Below are 23,424 nucleotides of genomic sequence, written 5' to 3' on the forward strand. Positions count from 1 at the left end.
ACCTGTATTAAAGATTTGACAAGACCCAGTCCCAAATTAATTTATCATTACAATCTTCGGATTAACTATTATTATTTAACCATACAGTCATTCTTACTATACCTGACCTGGAATAGTGCCTCTCATAAGGTAGGTGCTCAATATATGCTGTTAAAGGAACAGTTAAAAGCAACTCTACTGCATTTTTATTTTTGGTTTGACTTTCGGCTAGTCTGCATTTATTTTCCTTTCCTGCAGCACTTTTTTTTTTTCATTATCATTCACCTTATTCTCTGTCCTGCTGCTACTTTTATTGCTGATTTCTCTTTGATATAGTTCGCTCTGACCTGTAGGCTGAACTATTTCAGGATTTTATAGTTATGATTATGTCCCACGTGTTAAGCTCTGTAGAGTTTTGTCCCCCATCAGAAAATAGCCTGTTTTGAGAGGAACAACAAGATTTGAAAGAGGACCACCTGAAGACCATTCTTTCAGAAATAAAGTAAAACAGAACAATGCCACTGTCCCTGCGGTCTGTCATATCTCCCTTACCTAAGCAAACCCCGTCTTCACTAAGGTCTACTATTCAAAGTCAACTTCACATCCAAGGTTCAAGTCCCTGAATGAGATTTCTGTCAGGAAAAATATTATTAAAGTCCATTGTACTGACTTGTCTCCTCTTCTCCTTTTACATCCTGACACTTAAAAGGTGTTTTATCCAAAACATGAAATCCACATTGTCTCCTTTGCCATGATTTTCTTATACTTCGGTGGTATAAGTTCTGCTTCTTTAGTCTAAGTAACCAAGTGAAAACTGTAAGTTCCATGAGACAAGGAACAGCTTTGTTCTTGATTTCCCTTCTACCTCGGTCCTCCACCCACTGTAGGCTTTTCGAGAATATTCCATAAATGAATTAATGTAAGTGACCTCAGAAATGAAGAGATAGTATTTTATCCCGGTTATGTGTGCAGGGAATACTTACTGAATAAAACTGATTTATGCTGATGACAGCTTTTTACTTGTCCATCTTAACTTGTGAGAACCCCCACTGCTGCCCTTCATGGTTCAAATTCTTCTTTTTACTTTCTTTTTTCTCCTTTCCTCCCTTCCTTTCTTCCTTACTCTCTCTCTCTCCCCTTCTTTTTTTCTCTCCTTCAGTTTACTTCCTTTTGTCTTTTCTGTATAAACTGAGCATCAAATACACCTCAGGTATTGTACGGGATTCCAGAGAAACAAGTAAGATGATAGAATGTTATCTAACCTTATTCCATGTGTTTTCCTAAGACAACAAATATATATAATATATATATATAAAATATTCAGATTTATAGTTATTTGATATAATTTTCCAAGGGGTTTTTTGATCTTTTTACTCAGTTAAAAAGATAGTTTATTTATTATAATTCACTATAAAACTGTTATTATAGGGAATGTGAAAAGTACAAAAGTTTTTGGAAATTCCCAAGGTAGGAGTCAAATCAGATTTGCAGCTGGAACCTACACCACCACCACAACAACACAGGATCTGATCTGCATCTGCGATCTCCACCACAACTCATGGCAGCATGGGATCCTTAACCCACTGAATGGGGCCAGGGTCGAACCCACATCCTCGGGGATATTGGTTGGGTTCATAGTCCACTGAGCCGCGACCGAAACTCCAAAAAGTACAAAAGCTTTGAAGACTAAAAGTACCCCTCATTATTTACAATCATAAGAACATATTACTAAAAGATTTTTTGACATATTTCCTTGTAATTTTGAAATGTATTTTATTGAAATTTTAAATATTTTATAATATTTATACATTTTGTTTGTATTTTATTAGGATTCTATCACAAGCATTTTATATATCAATAAAAATTTCACTTCATAAAAACTACTTTTTAATGTCAACATAAGATGCTATCAATTTAAGGTTCTCTTTTCTGTTTTTAGCAGTTCAATTTTATTTTTCTGATTGTTTTCTAGTACAAATAACAGTATTATACACATCATGTATGAACTTATGTTTGGTTATTTACCAAAGATACGTTCCAAGAAGAGAAGTATCATTCTGTCCACACTACAACTTTCTGACATATTGGTGCACTGCTAACTTTTATTTATCTTGCTTGGGTGGAATATATTTTCAAGTCATATATTTCACTGAGATAAAATTGACATATAAATTGTATTAGTTTTAGATATTATAACATGATAATTTGATATATGTGCATATTGTGAAATGATTACTGCAATAAGTTTAGTTAACATACATCACACAATTTTTTCCCTTGTGATGAGAACTTTTAAGGTCTATTCTCTTAGCAACTTTCAAATATAGAACACAGTATTGTTAACTATAGTCACTATGCTTTACATTAAATCCCCAGAACTTACTCATCTTATAACTGAAAGTCTGTAACTTTTGATCATCTTCACCCAATTCTCTCACTCCTCCCCCTCTGTCAACCACAAATCTGATGTCTGTTGTTTTTTTTTTGTTGTTGTTGTTTTTTTTTTTGTCTTTTTGCCATTTCTTGGGCCTCTCCCACAGCATATGGAGGTTCCCAGGCTAGGGGTCAAATTGGAGCTAGAGCCGCCGGCCTACACCACAGCCACAGCAATGCAGGATCCGAGCCGTGTCTGTGACCTACAGCACAGCTCACGGCAACGCCGGATCCTTAACCCGCTGAGCAAGGCCAGGGATCAAACCAAAACCTCATGGTTCCTAGTTGGACTCGTCAACCACTGAGCCATGACGGCTCAGACTCCTGATGTCTGTTTTTATACCTGGTTTTTTTAGATTTCTTGTATAAATATGATCAGACAGCATTTGTCTTTCTCTGTCTGACTTATCTTACTTAGCATAATACCCTCAAAGTCTATTCATGTTGTTGCACATGGTAGAATTTTCTTCCTTTTTATGGCTGAGTAGTATTCCATTATGTATATATACACTACAACTGCTTTATTCATTAATACATATCATTTTTTGGTCCATGTATCTTTTTATTGTTTTAACATATACAAGTTATCTTAACTGAAGACAAAATGCTTGTGTGAGGAGTTAACAAGTGTTACTTAAACCTTAAAATTCTGTTCTCTAATATGTGGTTTGACAATAATTGCCAATTTAAGCCAGTGTTTCCATTTTCTTTTTAGTCACCATTTTCCCAATCTTTCCTGAATAGGATCTCATAGAATTTTTTAACTTAAAAAGTATATGGTTTTGGCTGACAATGTTTTCATTTATTTACATATGCATTTTTTACTGATATTTTGAAGATCAACCCTCCATCATCTTTTTGAAAGAAAAAAAACAAAAGACTCCAAATGAAGCCTGCTTCAATTTATGCCCTTGTGTGTATTCCTCCTCTTAAGGATAGGTTGGACTTATTGACTCGCTCCTAACAAATAAAATATGGCAGAAATGCTGTATGAAAGTCATGCAACTAGAGATTCTCATACTAAGTGAAGTAAGTCAGAAAGAGAAAGACAAACACCATATGATACCACTTATATGTGGAATCTAAAATATGGGACAAATGAACTTACCTACAAAACAGACTCACAGACATAGAGAACAGACTTGTTGCCAAGGAGGAGAGGGGAGGGAGTGGGATGGACTGGGATTTGGGGGTTAGTAGATGATAACTATTACATTTAAAGAATGGATAAACAATAAGACCCTACTGTATATCCAGTCTCTTGGGCTAGAACATGATGAAAGTTAATATGAGAAAAAGACTGTATATATACATATGCCGAGGTCACTTTGCTGTACAGTAGAAACTGGCACAACATTTTTTTAAAAAATAAAAAATGAGAAAGTTAAGCTTTAAATAATTTTTATTCTGTCTCCCCATACAACATCATATTTCTGAAAAGCATCTATGTTACTATATGTGAGAATAGAACAGTTTATTAATTCAGATTGCTGAAAATTATTCTGTTATTGTCACATTCCTGGTACATTCTAAATTTTACTTATTTACTCATCCAAATGACCTACAAATTCTTGCTATGAAATTCAGTGCTAGTAAACACATCCCTATATAGACCTATGAGAGTATTTCTGTGGGATATAGTTAGCCAAGTTTAGGATATTTTACTTGCTTTTGTTAAGCACTGCAGATCACTCTCCAAAATATACCTTTATACTCCCATCATCAAATTATAAGGGCTTCTGTTTGTCCGGATGCTCAAGAGTCCTTCACAAGACTTTGTTTCTTCAAATAGATAAAAAGTGTGATCTCACTGGTTTCCCGCATATCCTATCCCTCCTTTCTCTGGTTACTAGTAGAGCTATTTACTTTTTAATTTATAAGAAATGTATCCACTTGGATTCTACCCATTTATACATTTGGCTATTGCTTTTTTGTTGAAACTCTTGCATTTTTTTCTTGCTGATATGAAGGAGTTTCTTGGAGATTTTAGATATTTCTTCCTGTAAGTTTAGGCATTACAAAAATCATTTGCTTACTTTTGCCTGTTCTTTAAATTTACCTATTATCCAAGTGTTGTTTTTTTTTTTTTGTCTTTTTTAGGGCTGCTGCCACAGCATATGGAGATTCCCAGGCTAGGGGTCTAATCAGAGCTGGAGCCGCTGGGCTATGCCAGAGCCACAGCAACGCAGGATCAGAGCCACATCTGCGACCTACACCACAGCTCACGGCAACGCCAGATCCTTAACCCACTGAGCAAGGCCAGGGATTGAACCCGCAACCTCATGGTTCCTAGTTGGATTCGTTAACCACTGAGCCATGACAGGAACTCCTGATCCAAGTTTTTAAACTAAATTCTTGTGTTTTGAAAAGAGATAATAGTTAACACATTTATTCAATTGGTTTGTGAATTTTGAGTCTTTATTAAAATATTTTCTTATTTCATGGTCAAAGAGATATACTTTCATTTATTTTTCCTAAGAAGATAGTGATTTTAGCTGCACTCATGGCATATGGAAGTTCCCAGGCTAGGAATTGAACTGGAGCTGTAGCTGCTGGCCTATGACACAGCCACAGCAATGTGGGATCCAAGCCATGTCTGTAACCTACACCACAGCACACAGCAACATGGTATACTTAACTCACTGAGCAAGGTCAGGGGTCAAACCTGCATCCTCTTGGATGCTAGTCTGGTTCGTTACCATTGAGCCACAATGGGAACTCCCTGAAATAATTTTTTTAACTTTATGTAAGTATAGATCATTTTTATTGTTTTTGGTTAGTCAGTTTTCATAATATCATCTAAATAATTTGTATGTTTCCTCTGAATTTGTCAGGCAATATCTATTTTTCTTTCAATGATACATTTGTTACTCCCAACACAAACAGCTTACTCATTTTTTATTAAAATTTTCAATATATATTACTTCCCAATAAGCAAATTATATTCCTTTCATTTATTTATTGACTCATCTACTAATGAAACTTTATCCTTCATATAAATTTTAGATTCAGTTTATGAAATAATGCCAAGAATCCTGTTGGGTTTTTATTATAATTTGATTTAATTTAACTTATAGATTAATGGGGGTGAATTGACGTCTATATTATGTTATGCCTTTCCACCCATGAACATAATGTCTCTTTTCATTTATTTAGTTCTTCTTTAATGGTCTTTAATAATCTTAACATACTCATCACAAAGGACACATGTATTCATGGTTAGGTTAGTTTCTAGAGAATCCTATTATCTACTATAATTTCTAGATGGTTAATTTTTGTAGGTTGATATTGTATCTGACAACCTTGCTGAAATCTCTTTTTTTTTTAAATTAGTTAATTGATTCTCTTGGATTTTCTAAGTAGACAGTCATATCATCTGCAAATAAGAACAGTTTGGATCCACTATATCAACTGCTTAATATTTTATACCTAATTCTCATATCTATTGGCTTTAAGGATTTATTTTATATTATTTCAGTAAATTATGAACTTATTTTTGGTCCATCTGTTGTAATAGTTCTGCTTTAGATCATACATTTTGCTTCGTAGGTTTTGTCTTGTTATTTTGGCTGTTGGGATAGATTCTTCATAGGATATATGCTTCTCTGTCGAATAAAATGTTTTGGGGGAGTTAGAAGGTCACACCCCAATCTTTGATGAGTACAGGAGGAAAGAGTTGATTTATAAGGTGGCAATGCCTAGGCACAACAGAGTTCCAGTTAATCATCTTGTCACCCAAAGAGAAATAACATTACAAAGAGCAATCTCTTCTATCTACCTTAACCAATTGGAAGAAGGTGAAGAAAAAAATGTCCAAGAATTATACTCGTTTTACCCAACTTCACACTCTGGTGCATTTTTTTTTTCTTTTTATGGCTATACCTGCAGCATATGGAAGTTCCCAGGCTAGGGGTCAAATCAGACCTGCACTTGCTGGCCTACACCACAGCCTAAGCACTGGATCTAGATCCTAGCTGCATCTGCAACCTACTCTGCAGCTTGATCTTTAACCCACTGAACGAGGCTAGGGATCAAACCCAAATCCTCACAGACACTATGATGTTGTGTGCCACAACAGGAACTCCATCCCTCTGGTACATTTTTTTTTTCTGTTCTAATGTTACATCACTAGACAGCTGCACAAGAAGTGTACACCATTATTATATATTGCTGCAAGAATGGAGAAGAAAGTCATTGGCATAAGGCAATGATGATAAAAGTAAAGAGGAAAAAATCAGACTTTCTCTTGATTTCATATTACCCAATGTTATCCAATCTGTGCTCCAAGTTGCAGCCATCCTTCCAAGGCCCTTGGATTACTTAAAGTTTGTTTATGCAAATGGATTCCTCAAGAGTCATGCAATGTACAACCTTCAAGGCTGTATTCAACAACCCCTCTTGCCCAATTCCACGTGTATTAGTTCAGAACAACTGTCTATGGCCTAAGAGATAGCTAGTTTGCTGCTGTTGTTGTTTCTTTATTTCCTTTTTCTTTTTCTTTTTCTTTTTTTTTTTGTCTTTTTGTCTTTTTAGGGCCTGTGGCACATGGAGGTTCCCAGGCTAGGGGTCCAATTGGAGCTACAGGTGCCCGCCTCTGCCATAGCCACAGCAATGCCAGATCTGTGCCACGTCTGCAACCTACACCACAGCTCACAGCAATGCTGGATCCTTAATCCATTGAGCCCAAAACCTCATGGCTCCAAGTAGGATTCATTTCTGCTGTGCCACGATGGAAACTTCTGTTGTTGTTTCTTTGGTTCCATATTTTTCTCAGTAGTTCCTCCAGTGCTCAGAGAAGAAACAGTCTATACTATTTCACAAACGTGGCAGGAACTGAAAAGAACTGGTTCTCATTTCTAATTCCATTTTTTAGCACCTCTGTCATTGCTGCAGTAGACAGGCTCTCTAGTGCTAGAGCAGAAGAAGAGTCTTCATTTTCTCTATTATTTTTATCCTGATCTTAAATGGAATGTGACTAAATTTTTTCCATATAATACTTGTTGTGGTGGAGTTGTGGTGGAGTAACCTTGAGGAAATTCTCTTTCATTCCCTATGTGTTTTGCTATTTTAAAGTTATAAATAGGTTTTTAAAAAGCCTGTAAAACATTTTAAATTTATAAGGAGCTATTCAAATTATACAATACTTAGTATTTTAATTTTAGTATAATATTTTATTGTAAATATAGCATTTTACCAATATAAATGTTGTACTTAGTTCATTATAATGTTGAATCCCAATGATAGCTTTCTGATGTTTAACTGTTCTCTTTCTAGGGTAAGTACTGCTTTACCATGCCTTCCCCAACCCAAAATTGGAAGATTAAGCTAGTTAATATTGTTGTTCCAATTTTCACTTTTTTGTAGCAACTTATAAAATAAAGATTTATTTCTTGATGATTTGTAATACTCACCTACAAAATTATATTATCCTGGAATTTTTCTTTATTGCAATATCTTTGTTGTGATTTAGTTTATTAATATTTCTATTTATTTTTTGTTACTTTGGAAATTTCACATTTCAAAATAGTTATTTTAGTTAGGTTTTTCAAATTTATTCCAGCTTGATTACATATATTTTACTTATATTTTTATATGTCTATTTCTATCTTCATTGTCTCAAATTAAGATTTTTATTCTTCTTCTATATTTTTCTCTTCCCCCAGATATTTGTTTTTAAAATCACACTTCCTTCTCTTCATGTTGTCAACTGTTCTTTCATTTCAACTCACCTTCTTATTATGGCTTTACACATCTATTTCATTGAGTTTTTCCAGGTCCTGTGGAGAGTTTAAAATAGTTTCCTAAAATTATTTTTTCTGGTTCCTGTGGTGAATGATTTTCAGAGATTGGCTTTTAATTAGAAGCATTCATTTTCTTTCTGCTGCAGTGCAATTGTTGCTGTTGTTGTTATTATTTTCCCCTGGCTTATTCTTTTTTTGCATTAAGAGAATTATCTTTTTAGATGAAGGTCTGTTTGTTCTGTTCAATTTTTTGATGAACTGCAACTGTCTGCTATCTTTTTACTTTATTATAATAACAATTGTTTAATATAAATGAAATTTAGGCATTAAAATGTTTTGTGTGTTATTACTCTGTAATAGATAGTTTAATATAGTTATACAAGACCTATAAATATATTAGTAAACCTAAATAAGCACACATATGAGGAGGTATGTATGGATAAGCTAAGTAAGTGATTCACGGAGCATAGGATGAGGTAACATAAAAAATATTTGGAACACAATTCCCTTTTTTATATTATTTCAACTTCAAAAGTATAATATAATTTAGAGAATTTGCAGAAACTGGACAAATTGACGTGGAAGCCTTCACTGGAATACAGCATTCATTTAAGAAACAGTAAAAAATAGTATTCTAAGTTCTCTGTTTTATTCTAAGTACAAGGAACCCATACTGATTGTTTTTTTTTACTGAAGTTAATTTTAATTTCCTTAAATATTTTAATCTATAATCCAAATTATATTAGTAGTGTTTATTGATAATGTATTTGTAAGGTAATATGTTATATACTGCAGGTGATTCAAATGTGAATTAACAAAAATTTTTGCCCTGAGAAGACATGCAAGAAACACAAGATATACAAGAGAAGATATTCAAGAATATAATTTCTCCTGACTTATGCTGCCTGGGTTTGAATCTTGACTCCAACATTTACTAGCTGTCTGAAGTTTGGACAATATCTCTGTGCCTTAGTGTCCACATCTGAAATGGGGGATAATAATAGTGTTATTATTATAGTGTATTAATAGTATTATATCACATTATATATAATAGTATCACTATTCTCATTTCAGGATTATTGTGAGATTCAATGAGTAACCTAGGTCAAGTCATTAAAAGAGTTCTTATAATATAATATATTATCTGTAAAGATCAGGTGTTATTTTCATTAAAATATTTGACAAAAATAGTTATTTAGAATGATTCCTATATAAGAAGTAAAAAGACTACAGTTTAGAAGAATTTTTTGTCTAGAATTTATACCATTTGGATCTGTATTATCTGTATACATCAAATACCATCATTTTCTTCAAATTCTATACTCCAATGTATATACACTTTATTTTGTAATATGGTTCTCCTTCTCAAATGGTAGGATTAGATAAGTATTTACTCTGCAACTTAAGAAACTGCCTTAGGGAAAAAACCTAATACTTTTCTTTGTTATCCCTGAGATGTCACTTTTAAAAAAAGCCATTTGAATATTTTGGTCAAACATATATGCAATGATTTAGAAATAATTACTCATGTTTTCAGGGAAATAGATGTATAGTTTTTGACTTGTATTATAAGTCTTTTCATTTTTTTCAGAAATGGTTTGATAGTTGATCCCTTATGGTTGTTTTAGCAGCTTTATTTAGGTCTATGCCCTACATTTATCTCCCTTAAGTCTATCTTAATTAGTCTCATCACATAAAAAGTACCTTTAGGTATAATGAAGAGAAAAATCTTAATCATTATTTAATAGGTAGTATACTAACCACTGGAGAAAATTATTTTATTTAAACTCTGGGCAAAAAAGAATAAAATACAAAAAAAAAAATCTTACAAAGTCCTCCATACCAAAGCCTGCAACCTAACATATTGAATAGTTTGTTTTGTTTTCAAAAAGTTCACCAAGATTACAATTGTGTAAAGATCTTCTCTAAGACAAAAACTAAGTGCCCCACTAAGAGAACCTTCCTAACTTGTATCAAAACTCAGTTTATATTCCCACAGATGTCTAACAAGCTCTGTATATGGTCTTGGATTATAGACAGGGAAAAATCAATAGCCTGCTGTCTCAAAGGCACCAATATAGATTATGAATCACAGCCAGGAAGTTGTCAGTGATTTCAGCTGCCAAGCGCTTCAGTAAAGATATTTGCTACCTCATATTCTTTTAATGTGAAGCTTTCATATATGAAATAGAACAGGTCACTTTTTGACAAAAAACTTAAGAGAATTTTAAGTAGAGCAATGAGAGCGCCAAACATAGCTATGCTCGGACTGATCAAATACAGAATACCTTCTCCACAGGCCCACATGCTGTGTGAAAGGCAAAGATCAGCATACAGGTCCTGTGTTGCTGTCAGTTATTGGTGTCTTCCCCACCTGGCTGGGTCTACATAGACATACAAATGCAATGGTTTGGCTGGACTAGATCAAGCCAAACTAAAGCACCTTTTATGGCTATAATTAAAACAGCTCACCTGTCTAAATGAAGGAGGTACAAAATAATGCAGAACCCTGAAGCTGAAATGGATTTCTGATCATCAAGCCCATTTCTCCTGATTGATAAAGGGGGAAACTGAGGCTCAGAGAAAATTCAAGTGACTCAGCCAGCGTCACTTAAGTAGGAGACACTAGAGGTAAAATTATAATCTTCCCATGAATTATATTTACTTAAGATATTTCTTGAGAGTTCCCGTTGCGGCTCAGCAGTAACGAACCCAACTAGTATCCATGAGGATGAGGGTTGATCCCTGGCCTCCCTCAGTGGGTTAAGGATCTGGCATTGCCATGAGCTGTGGTGTAGGTCACTAACACAGCTTGGATCTGGCATTGCTGCAGCTCTGGTGTAGGCTGGCAGCTGCAGCTCTAATTCAACCCCTAGCCTGGGAACTTTCATATTCTTCATGTACAGCCCTAAAAAACAAAACAAAAAAAGATTTCTACAAAATGCTGAATAAGTTTGGTGAATGTTTCTTGAAGGTGACTGAAATACTCCTTTCTATAACAAGTCATTAAAAAATAAGTAAACAGGTTGTAAAGAATATTTTATATTCAAGATTAAACACATTAAAGGTGCTATACATGTACAATTAAGGCAGATGTTATGACAAACATTTTAAGGATTCCTGTAATATTTTAAGTGAAAGTGGGAAAAAAGGTGTGAGGAAAAATTAGTAGCAGAGTAATATGAAAATGGAATCTGGAAGAGAAAGCATGAGACTGCAGCTTTGTTACTCGCATGTTTCTTATACATATGAACTTAAACTTCCTTGCTACAAAATGAGTATGGTAATGTGTATATTAAATGCCAAGAAGATTAGATCTAATAGATGTGAACCATGCAGTAAAATTCTTGGCATCTGGCGGAGAGTTAATATCTGGTTGCTACTTTTATTATTTTATTTCTTTCAGAAAAAAAAATAGACAACTTTCTGAGTTAAATGGTTAAAAAAAAATAGAAGTAAGGTGGACAAAGTCAGTGATCTAAACAGCTTTAGCCTTCCCCTAAAAATTATTTAGACAGTGGGAAGTAGTAAAAACCTATTCTTTTCCTAATGTATGAAAGAATTAGGGAAGAAATTGTTGTTTCCATTTTTTTTTAAAAAAAGGAAGGAAAGTGGATGCTGAAGATTACAGGTAGGGCAGTTTCACTGTGAATGGCTGCGACAGTGATTAGCACACAATGTAGTAGTAATCACTTAGAAAAGTTTGAGATACAACATACAATTTTGTAAGATGTGTTGCAATCTCACAGCCAGGTTATGTAGGTAAAGAGATATAAAAGAAATTATAGAGCTTGATTTTAGGAAAGCTTCCAATTCTACCCCACATGGCATTCTGATTAACCAGCCTGCCTTTGGAATCTTTTTCATTCTGTTCTTAGATGTCTCATGGACATAGCTTGAAGGCTAAAGCAACAGATAACAGCTGAGGATCACCTTGGGTTAGCATGTATGCAAGTTTAAGGCTGTGGTCCACACTGAATGTCCTAGAAGTTGTTTTACTTAGAATTTTAGGTAGTAGAGAAAACAAGAATTCTCCAATTAATATTTCATGTATAGCAGGATAGAGTAGTATTTCAAAAGCACAAACTCCAGAACAAATGTAGGTTTGGGATAGACTGCTTGGACAGAGGTTAACATATTTTTAAATATATTAAAAGATGAGTCATTTGAGAATGGGCATGGTAAAAATGCCAATCTTCTGTTAAGTGTTCTATTATATTCACTGCACTAAAACTATAAGAAAAATATTAGAGATGATTCATGGAAGAGAAGAAGTGTTTAAAGAGGATACGTATTCAATGGAAAGTAAAGAAATTGCAATGTTTAAATGAAATAAGAGAAAAACTATGGGATAATTGAATCATTGCCTTCAATACTGGGGAAAGTAATGTTTCTGAGTGTTACATCTTTGCTCCTATAGAGGGTCAAATATTAAATTGTAGCTTCATGAGGGCATAGGACTATCGACCCATCTATATGGTCACAATGGCATCCCCTAACACTGACTCCTTGTGTTTAGGGATAAATGAAACAGAAATCCTGGGGCTTGTGCACCACGGCCGTCCAGCTCTGGCTTCAGAAATTCAGCAAGCTTCCGCACCATCCTTAAGTAGCATGGACACCTTCAATTATGTCTGATATCCAGGCTTGAGGTGCTCTTTCCCCTTTCAAATCAGCCCTTCCTTGTGTATTCTCCTTCTGTCCACGGCTACTCTTTAGCATTTTCATTACATCTTTATGGTTACTGCTGTCTCATAATTTACCATTCATATTAAACTTCCCTTATTCAAATTGCTGTGTTGTTAATCATATCCAAATTTTAATTTTCATCTTTTTAAAAATTTTTTTCTTGAAGACTTATTTTGAAAATGTTTCTTATACAGAGTGCATTGCTGACTTTTATTTTTTACCTTTCAAATGAAGTATGCTGCCTTTTCTAATTGGTTGTAGTTACCAATACGTCTAGATTCATTTCCATCATTTTATTTTGTACTTTCTGCTTTTCCCTCTCTCCAGTCTTTCTGAGTCTTCTTTTCCCAAGTGATGAGGAATGTACATGCTCTAGTCTCCTTTCTCAGAAATTTGTGTATGCGTGTTAAATTAATAGACAGTTTACGTTTGAACAACACTGATTTGAACTGCATACATTTATTTATTTATTTATTTATTTATTTTTTAATTTCTGTTTTTTCAGGCTGCATCTGCACCATATGGAAGGTCCCAGGCTAGGGATGGAATTGGAGCTACAGCTGCTGGCCTAAGCCACAGCCACAGCAACCCCAGATAGGCCTACACCACAGCTCACAGCAACGCCAGATCCTTTAACCCACTGAGCGAGGCCAGAGATTGAACCTGCATCCTCATGGATACTAGTCACATTCATTTCTGCTAAGCCACTAAGGGGAACTTCATCATAGATCCATTTATATGAAGGTTTTTTTCAGTAGTAAATACTATGTACTTGTAGGTCCTATTGTACGAGTACCTAATTTACTTAATTTACATGGCATAATTTACTACAGATCTGCACTTTGTTGGATCTGCAAGTGCGGAATGGCAGATATGAAGGCTATGAAGGCTATGAAGGTCAGACTATAAATTACAGACAGATCTTGGATTATGTGCAGGGTAGGTGCCCATAACCCTCTGTGGTTCAAGGATCACCTGCAGTCACAGCAACATCTTTACTCTCACTCTGAAAATTAGTTTGTTCTTATGAACTCCTCTCTGATGCATTTGCTATGGTTGTCAAAATTCTTTCTTCTGTCTTAATTTTTTAAGCTCACGAGTTAGGCATTGTTGTTACCATGAGGCCAGCTATATTTGTGTTATATTTGTGTAACCTTTTACGAATTTCCCTTCCTGACCATTTTGCACAACCTATCCACACTTTTTCTTTCTCATTATTCTTCAGATTCTCTTTTAGCGAAGATTGGTTGACAATGAACTCATTCAGGCTTTTTCTCTGATAATGGTCTTTTTTTCTTTTTCTCAAAATATAATTTTGAACTATACATTATTGTGTTTACCGCTGTTTTCTTTAGGATTTTCAAGACTTTCAAGATTTATCTTTATTGCTTATTTATGTGAACATTTTATTTATTTTCAATTTGCTTCCTTGTTCCTTTGCCAAGTCAGTTATCACACTAATTATTGTTCATTTGTAGGTACTTTTTTCTCTGACAATTTGAAGTGTATTTTTACTATCTTTAGAGACTTGTAGATTGATGACAGTGTGGACATCTTTTTATCTTTTTATCTTGGAATTTTTGGCTTCTTTAATATCAATGTTAGTAGGCTACTCCAATGTTAGTAGGTTAGTAGGCTACTCCAAAGAAGCAGAAGCAATAAGATGTATGTGTGTACATACATACATGAAAAGCTTTCCCTACTCCTCAAATAAAACAAGCTCATAAAGTCATAAAGCTTTTCACTATTTCTGACACCTGCCAAGCTTATCTCTGATTTAGAAACGCCTCTTCTCTATGCCAGGAAACATCTTCCCTTAGAAAATCCACTTGGTTACTCATTCGCGTTATCTATCATCTGTCTGTCTGTCTATCTATCATCTTGAGATTTTAAGGAACTGGCTCTTGCAGTCATAGGGGCTAGGAAATCCAAAATCCTCAGGGACGGACTGCAGTCTGGGAAAGAACCAGAAAAGAGTTGATGTTGTAGCCTGAGTCCAAAGACAGTCTGGAGGCAGAATTCCTCAGGTGAGGTCCATCTTTTTCTATTTATGCTTTCCGGTGATTCCATGAGGTCAACCTACATTATGAAGGATAGTCTGCTTAACTCAAAGTCCCCTGATTTAAAAATTAATTTCAGCTAAAAGACATCTTCACAGAAACATTTAAAATAACATTTGACCAATTATCTGGGCACTTTAGCCAAGACAAGTTGCCACATAAAATTAACCATCACAAATCCACCCCTTGTCAACCAGGTACCCATGTGCCTCTCCTTAATCTATACTTAACCTGCAAATAAAGACAATAACAAAGTCATACCTCCACTTAACACAATACAACTCTTCTGCGTGTAAATGAAAATGTACTGACACTTTCCCCATAAGATACAAGTCTATGACCAAAACTAAAATAAACATCTTTCTCTGTGGCGTGGAATTTTTCCTGATCTACCCTTTGAGAATACTTTGGATTTATACATGGTCTCTAACCTGACTTCACTTTGCTGAGGTTCCAAGGTTCCCCTTTTCTTTCCCAATGCTTGTAGGTTATTATGCCCATGTTCTTAACCTCCCAGGATGGGCAGTACTCTGAAGGTATACAGTTGCAATCACAATTTCCTATTGTTTCTTGCTTTGGCTGTTTCTCTTACTTTACAGACAGCTCAGTCATGCTTTAAAAGAGATGTTTCTTACATTTTAAGCAGCCTTTCAAGTGTTATGCTCCAGAAATGCTTTTCTGCAAAATCTAGTCAACCATATGACTAGAAATGGAAATCTCTCATTCTCTTTGTTACACATTTACATTAGGAATTTGCCTCCATTGCTCTGTAGTAACTTCTCTTTCTTTTCAAGGTCACCTATGACATCTACTTGCTGAATCTAATATTCATCTTTCCAGGCTCACGTTGTCCAACCTCATCAACATTTGACAGTTTGATCTCTTTCTTCTTAAGAAAGTTTTTGTTTTTGTTTTACTTTGCTGCTGTTCACTATGTGTTTTACGTAAACTATATAGTTTACTTTCTGTGTCACATATATTCTGTCATTTTGCTGAGTTTGTCTTCTTTCTCAGGGCACAGTCATCAAATTATTTCTCTTCTCAGTTTATAGTTTTGATGATTTCATTCACCAGAGCTCTTATCCAGGACTCCAGGAATATATATTTCTTCTGGAAGAGTAATGAGATCTCAATAGGACATGTCTAAAATAGAAATTTTGAATTTGTTCCTCAAACTTCATTCTAATTTTCCCCAATATCACTAAATGGCACTCTCATCTTTATAGCTGCCAGACCAAAAGCCTAGACTTAATCCTTAATTCTGCTCTCTTCCTCATACCCTTCATCCTATCAGCAGCAGCTCTCTTGAGTCCTGCCTGCTTCCCTAACCTTATTTTCTTCTACTCACCCATCTGCTGTCTTCAGTTATACAGTTTTTCAATATTTCTCAAGCATACCAAGCTCATGTCTGATCTAGGGCCATTTCAACCTTTCTTCGCTATGTCAGGAAATTTCTCCCTTTAGATAGACCACTGCATTATTCATTCACATAATTTATGGCCTTGCTCAAATATGACTTCATTATCCTCATAGTACCTTGCACTATTAGCATCAATACATCTAATATATTTGCTTGGTGGTATGTACTGTCCCACCAGAACGCAAGTTCTAAGAAGGTGAAACATTTGTCCTGGGTCCTAGGATATAGACTATTACTAAATAATTATGATTTAATTAATTAATAAAAATTAAAATTCTCCACTTGAAAATGCCCATGAGTTAATGACTGCCATACAAACCCTTGTGGAAACCGAGATGCACACATAGGTTGTACCTCTCTCATTCTTCTAAGGTTTAGCTTTTAAAGAGGTACATCTCTTTGTACATCAGAAGAACAGGAATCACCACTTTTGTAATAATACATCTAGAGTGGAGCCAGAGACCCTGCGTTTCTAACATATAACCATATGATGCCCATATGTCAATCTGGAAACTGCATTTTGAGTAGCAATTTTCAAATGCTTGCAATCTTTTTTCTGTAGTGTCAGGGAGTAAATGTTTTAGGCTTTGTGGGCCATATATACTCAATTCTGCCATTTTAGTATGAAAGCATCTGTAGACAGAATGTGCAAGCAAATGAGGGTGACAGTGTTCCAGTAAAACTTTACAAAATCAGGCAGATGGCTGGATTTGATACATAGGCCAGGAGTTTGCTCTACTTTGGTCTATCCTTTCTTTATCCTCAAACCATTTCATCTACCTCTTTCATGGCACTCTTTCAACCTGCATGAAATAACTTCACAATAGGTTAATTGGCATTTTTTCATATTATTCAGTCTTTTTATTTTTGTTTTCACTTTAAAAAATTACTTCTGTGCCACTTCTACCTATGGAAAATAACACAAAGATAAAGTTATATAATCTTATAATATAAAACAGGATTTGTGTTAGGATCCATGGTGTTTTAGTAATATATATTTGTTAAAAGAAATCTGGAAAATATGGAGAAATTCAAGAAGAAAATTAAAACTAGGCTAATGCCTCCACTTGGGTACTACATCCATCTCACCTGACCCATTAAATCACTTTGTTTTAGCTAATTGTACTTCTTTTAGCTGCATCATCAATTTTTTACACTCTCTTGGATTGTTCCCATGAGTCCTCAGACATGATGTCATATCACTCATCTCTAAACACCTTCTCTTGATCATCCCTTTCCACCCAGCTCTTCTTTTCCACTCCTTTAAACCAAACTTCTTTAAAGAAAGGCCTTTGTTGTTGTACCTAATTCTTTTCTATTATATATCTGTTGTATTTGCTTTATCTGTCCCTCTGAGTGTATTTTTTTTTTTGCTAAATATTTTAAAATGTAAGTGCCAGACATCATGATTTTCCCCCCTTATATATCATCATATACCACCTAAGAGTAAGAATGTTTTTTAACAAACCACAAAGCTTTTTTACATCTAAGGAAATTAAATGTGTTTAATTAATATTAATGTTACATAACAAAATCTATAGTCCAACCTACTTTTTTTTCTTAAATCACTTCAGTCAGTCTTTTTTCCCACCACTCCACCAATACAACTTTTATCAAAGTTAGCAGTGTTCTACAGATTGTCAAAACCAATGGCCAACTCTGAGTCTTAGTCTCCTTGAGGAAAAAGAAGCTTTGTGCCAGAGCTAGTTACTACCTTCAAGTATGAAGTGAACCCAGAACTAAGTCCATACATCTCTTACTCCCTATGTGAGGAAATACACCATGGGGTTAAAAACAAATATATACTAAATGACTTCCAATTTATACCTCTCTCCTGAACTCCAGATCCAAATATTCAGTTGCTTATTTAACACCTTCGTTCTGGTATCTAATAGACATTTCAAACTTATTTTGTCAAAAAAAGGAATTCTTGATTCTCCATTCAGTGGATCCCCCCCACACACACACACTATTTCCTACTTTAGTAATTTAGAACTCGTTTATACCTCTACTCAGGATCCAAACTTTGGAGTGGTTTTGACTTCTCTCTCTCTCCCTCTCATATTACCAAAGTCATCAGCAAATTCTTCTAAGTAAATTCAGTATCTGACTACGTCTCTTCAGCTCCAATGGTGCCAGCCAATATGATCCCCTGCTTAAATTGCTATTCTAGTCTGAAACATTCTCCTTGTTCTCATCCTTGCCTTTTCTGCACATTGGCCAGAGTAATAATTTTAAAATATGTATACAAGATTCTGTCACTCTATTCAAAACACTCCACTGGCTTCCAGTCTCATCCAGGGTGAAGGCAAAGTCCTTGTAATGCCTACAATGCCCCCAGAAGATTTGGCTCCTAACTCCTTTTTTATTTCAACTGTCCTCCTAACTTCTCGACTCCATATTCTGTTCCCATTTTTGCTTTTTTTTTTTTTTGCAAGTACCAAAAGTTAGTTAAGTTTGCAAAATATGCAATATATGTAGGTTCGGATAAGCGCTAGTGTAAAACTCACAAATGTTGTTTTTCCGTATCAGCCTCACTAATATTTGTGGCTCATTCATATACACACCTTAGAATCAGATTGTTAATTCCTACAGTGCACACACACACACAAACATACACCACATATACACACTTTTGGGATTTTGGTTGGGGTTCAATTCAATTTGTAGATAATTTTGAGAACTGATATTACTACACTACTAAGGGTTTTATACAATTTTTATATTAAGAAAGATTCTGTTTTTCTGTTACCTGAAAGAACTTTTATTCCAGGAATGAATATTTAATATTCTCAAATGTCTTTTCAGCACCTTTGCTGATTATAAAATTTCTGTTCTTTGTTTCTCATATATGACTACATATTAATAGGATTTTCTAATGCTCATGTCTTACAATCTCACTGGACTAGACCCCACTTGGATATATATTTATTAGTTGGTTAATAACATTCTGGATTTGTTTTGCTAGTGTTTCATTAAGAATATTTTTAAATGAGTTCTATCTTTAGTTTCTGTGTCAGTTTTTGCTAAAGGGTTTTGTTATCTTCTAGAAACAAATTAATGTGGCTTTATTCTTTTTCTATGCCCTGGAACTATTTCAGGAGACAATAATTTGTTTCTTGTGAACTTGAAAGAAATTATAATACCAAATGAATCTGAAAACTCTCTTTAGGAAATCTGAAACATTGGTTATTAAATGTCCTTTGTGATAATTATTCTTTTAAATTATTAAACTTTGGGGAAATTATTTTTATTAATTTATATGTTACTAGAACATTACGTATTTCTGTAAGCTTTTCAAAACCATTAGCTTAAGCATTCTTTTATGTTCTTAAATATCTATTTCCCTTTGTTCATTTTAGCTTATTTTATGTATGTATTTTATGTACTTTTTTTTCCCTCAAATATATTTAGGAGCTTTTCAACTATATCAGGCTTTTCTGTTGTTTTTAATGAGGTGGTTATTTTCAATACATTTATTAGATTCTTTTTAAATATATCAACTTCTGCTATAATACTCATTCATTTTTTCCTTCTGGTTATTCTTATATTCGTGATGTTTAAAATTTGGTCTAAATGTAATTTGTTGTTGCTGAATAATAAAAAACTTTAAGAAGCTCAAAATTTCAGCTTTCACATCACTGATTCAATTTTTACCATACAGATTCTTTACTGCTTTCAAAGCAGTTTTAAAATTAGCGTATCTTTTGTTTCCTTTCATTTTTCCCTTATCTCATTCAGCTCCTTTTGCCCTTCTGTCTGGCTCCCAGCTCACTCCTTTTTATATCTCTGTCTATTGTCTTATCCTCTCATCTTTCATCTCTTATTTCATGGTGTTCATTTCTTTTTCTTTTTACTGTAAGACAAAGCAGATGCTTTCTAAAACCTACTTCTTTCTTATTTCACAGTATTAATTTTATTTTTAAAGTAGGATTTTCCTCTAATTTTTGAGGTACTGCACTCACCTTATCTTATTATGCATGATCTTGTTACAGTCTACATTTTATGATCTCTCCTTTTTATCCAATCTTGAATGATGAGATATTATCAATAATCAACATTTTCCCCATATTGAGTGGGTGTACTATCCTTTTGTTCTCTTTGTATGGTGACATGGCCCACTGTGTCTGATAGCAAGCCTGCTAATGCATAGGAAAACCCAGTCATGTTAGTTGGGGGGAAACAGCTCTCACAGCCCACAAATTATTTTTTATTTGTAGGTGTGCTAGTCTCCCTCATAACATTACTTTCTTTCTTTCTTTTGGCCATACCTACAGCATGCAGAAATTCCTGAGCCATGGATAGAACCCACTCCATAGCAGTGACAACACCAGATCCTTAACCCATTGAGCCACCATCAAACTCCAGAATCACTTTCTAAAGTTCTTTGTTCTTACTGGTGCAAAAGATCCTAAGGCAAATACTCCCTGAATTTCCCATGGGTTACCTTTGTCTCCAGTGCTGTGCTCTCATCAGTTAGCTTCTGCTGGGTCCAAATACTTGAATCTTGTCATTCTGCTTTACTTTTAAAAATTCTTCCCAAAAGAACTCAGACTAGAAAATATCTAGTTGAAGTTCCTGTGCTATTTGTAGTTAAATAATGCCTTTCATTAACTTCTGGTAACAATGCATGGTTCCTCAAATTTTTGTATCATCTAGTGATTTTAGAAGGAATTTGGAATGGGAAAGTTCACCACCTGGACTCACTATGAATCTGCATCACTTTTAGTATATAAAAGTGATGTTTATATAATTGTTTATCTTTCATTGAGAACACATGTCTGTGAATGATTGTGATGGAAACTGTAATACCTCCAGAACATTAAATTATTAGGAGATATGGAAACTGCATTTTGTTTTTGTTTTTGTTTTCTAGGGCTGCACCCATGGCATATGGGCATATGGAGGTTTCCAGGCTAGGGGTCCAATCAGAGCTACAGAAGCCAGCCTGCACCACAGCCACAGCAATGCAGGATCTGAGCTGCTTCTGCAGCCTACACCACAGCTCACATTAACACCAGATCCTTAACCCACTGAGTGAGGCAGGAGATTGAACCTGCATCCTCATGGATCCTAGTCAGGTTCGTTAAACCCTGAGCCATGAAGGAAACTCCCAGAAACTGCGTATTTTTGAGTTGTACCTTGTCCTTTACTTCTGACATTATGCTGTGTTGACTATTCACACTGCAACAATCAAAGGTAGTAGCTCCCATGTCACCTCCAGCAGTTACATTTTTGTTAAAAAAAAAAAAAAAAAGCACATGCATTGTCTAAGCAAGAGTTTGCTGCTTTGCCGACCTCTTGCACAGATGTTCTAGAGTCCACCAGGATGAAGTGGTGGGGACTGTTGTATTCCTTACACACTCAGGGTGAAGCTAAAGCTCCCGTGTGTGACAAGAGCATAGGCAGAGTATGGAAAAGTCAAGCCATTGTCAAAAATAAGCCATGGCCATATATGAAAATAGCACTTGGAAGTTAATTTGTATATCTCCTTTCTATTTTGTAGCCAGTTTTCTCATCTGGGATATCACACCTTCATCAGAAATTTATAAAGGGATTAAAAAAATAATAAGAGGACTGACATGAACATACAGAAACTGAAAAGCCAGCTCAAGAATTTTGATGTGTCAGGCTATCTCTATTCTTTTCTTCTGTTTGTACTTTACTCATAGTATTGTGATTAGAGAGTCATGTCTGAATTTCTGTAGAATTCGGTCAATTTTCATCACAGCCTCAGCAAGGTATGCATTTGATTTCCCTTTTTAGATTTTAGAGACATATATATATATATATATATATATATATATATATGCATATCTTGAGAATTAATTGTCAACATGGTGATGTTATGTTAAAATTGCAAATTGCAAATACAAATAAAAATGTAGTGTTTGCAAGGTTTATATTTCACTCTTTACTCTTCCAGCTAGATTCTTTTTTTTCTAAACAGCCTAGTTTCATACTAATCTGAAATAGTATATACAGCACATTATTTGATATATAAGTGAATAAGCTTTTGCATTTTGTTATTTCCCATCTTCAGTCCTTGAAATTCCAGGCTTAATATTGCAGGACTGGGAGCTTTTTATTCTGCAATGTGAATTGTACAAATGTCTATCTATGTACAGGCACAATCCATTTTAAATATCCACAAATTTCCCTAAAGTCCCAAGTGGTTTCCTTGGCAACAGGGCTGCTGAAATGTAAAGGGCTAAGGTAGTTAGGATCCTGCCTATCGTTCTCCCTCTCTGGGTTATTTTAAATAGCTGCAATTTTCTTTGCACATCTGAAAAAAAAATCCACAGTGGTTGGAGATACAAAGGCAAATATGAGAGACATTAGAGAATAGTAGTACATCAGAGTCTAATTTGTGTGGACAAATGATTACTTTCACTACTCCCTGATTTGTAGAGCACCATTTTCATATGCCAAATTGTAGTACAAAAGAGGAGCACACCATAAATACATCAGAATAATTTTTAGATAGAATGAGATAAAATATCTGCAAATAGCTTTTGACAATAGAGGCAGTGATTAATAATGGCAAGGTATCCATGCAAGTTCTTTTCAATTCACCAGGGACAGCATGCATCTGATGAGGCCAGACCTTGGCACAATGAGCAGAAGGCAATTAAACACACTGAGGTGGACAAGGAATATTCCCCACAACACCTCAACCCTACCACCCTAGATGAAACTTCAAATGCTTATACCCATATTTGGTGAGTTATTTTGTAAGCTCTACATAAATTATTGTAGGTATGATTTGCTCTTATTTATCAATCTGCCTTTCACCACACTTCTTCACAGTGGTTGAGTATGGTGTCATAACGATTTATTTTTAATTATATCCATAGAATACATACTCCAGGGATTCCCAAAGGGAACCTTTCCCATTGGTGGAATTTTGTGGGTCAAATTGCAAAATCTTCTGTCAGTTTCTTAGGGTAAGCCTCCACTCCTTCTATCTGCACAAGGACCCTAGCAATGAAGGCATACTGGCCGGCAGTAACTTCTTGGAGTACTGCCCCTTCAAGGAAATAAGCTGTTACAAGTAAGAAGGCAGTACTTGTAAACCCTATCTGATGCTCCTATAAACCCA

The sequence above is a fragment of the Phacochoerus africanus genome, chromosome 6 (assembly GCF_016906955.1).
Source record: "Phacochoerus africanus isolate WHEZ1 chromosome 6, ROS_Pafr_v1, whole genome shotgun sequence".
Classification (NCBI taxonomy): Eukaryota; Metazoa; Chordata; class Mammalia; order Artiodactyla; family Suidae; genus Phacochoerus; species Phacochoerus africanus.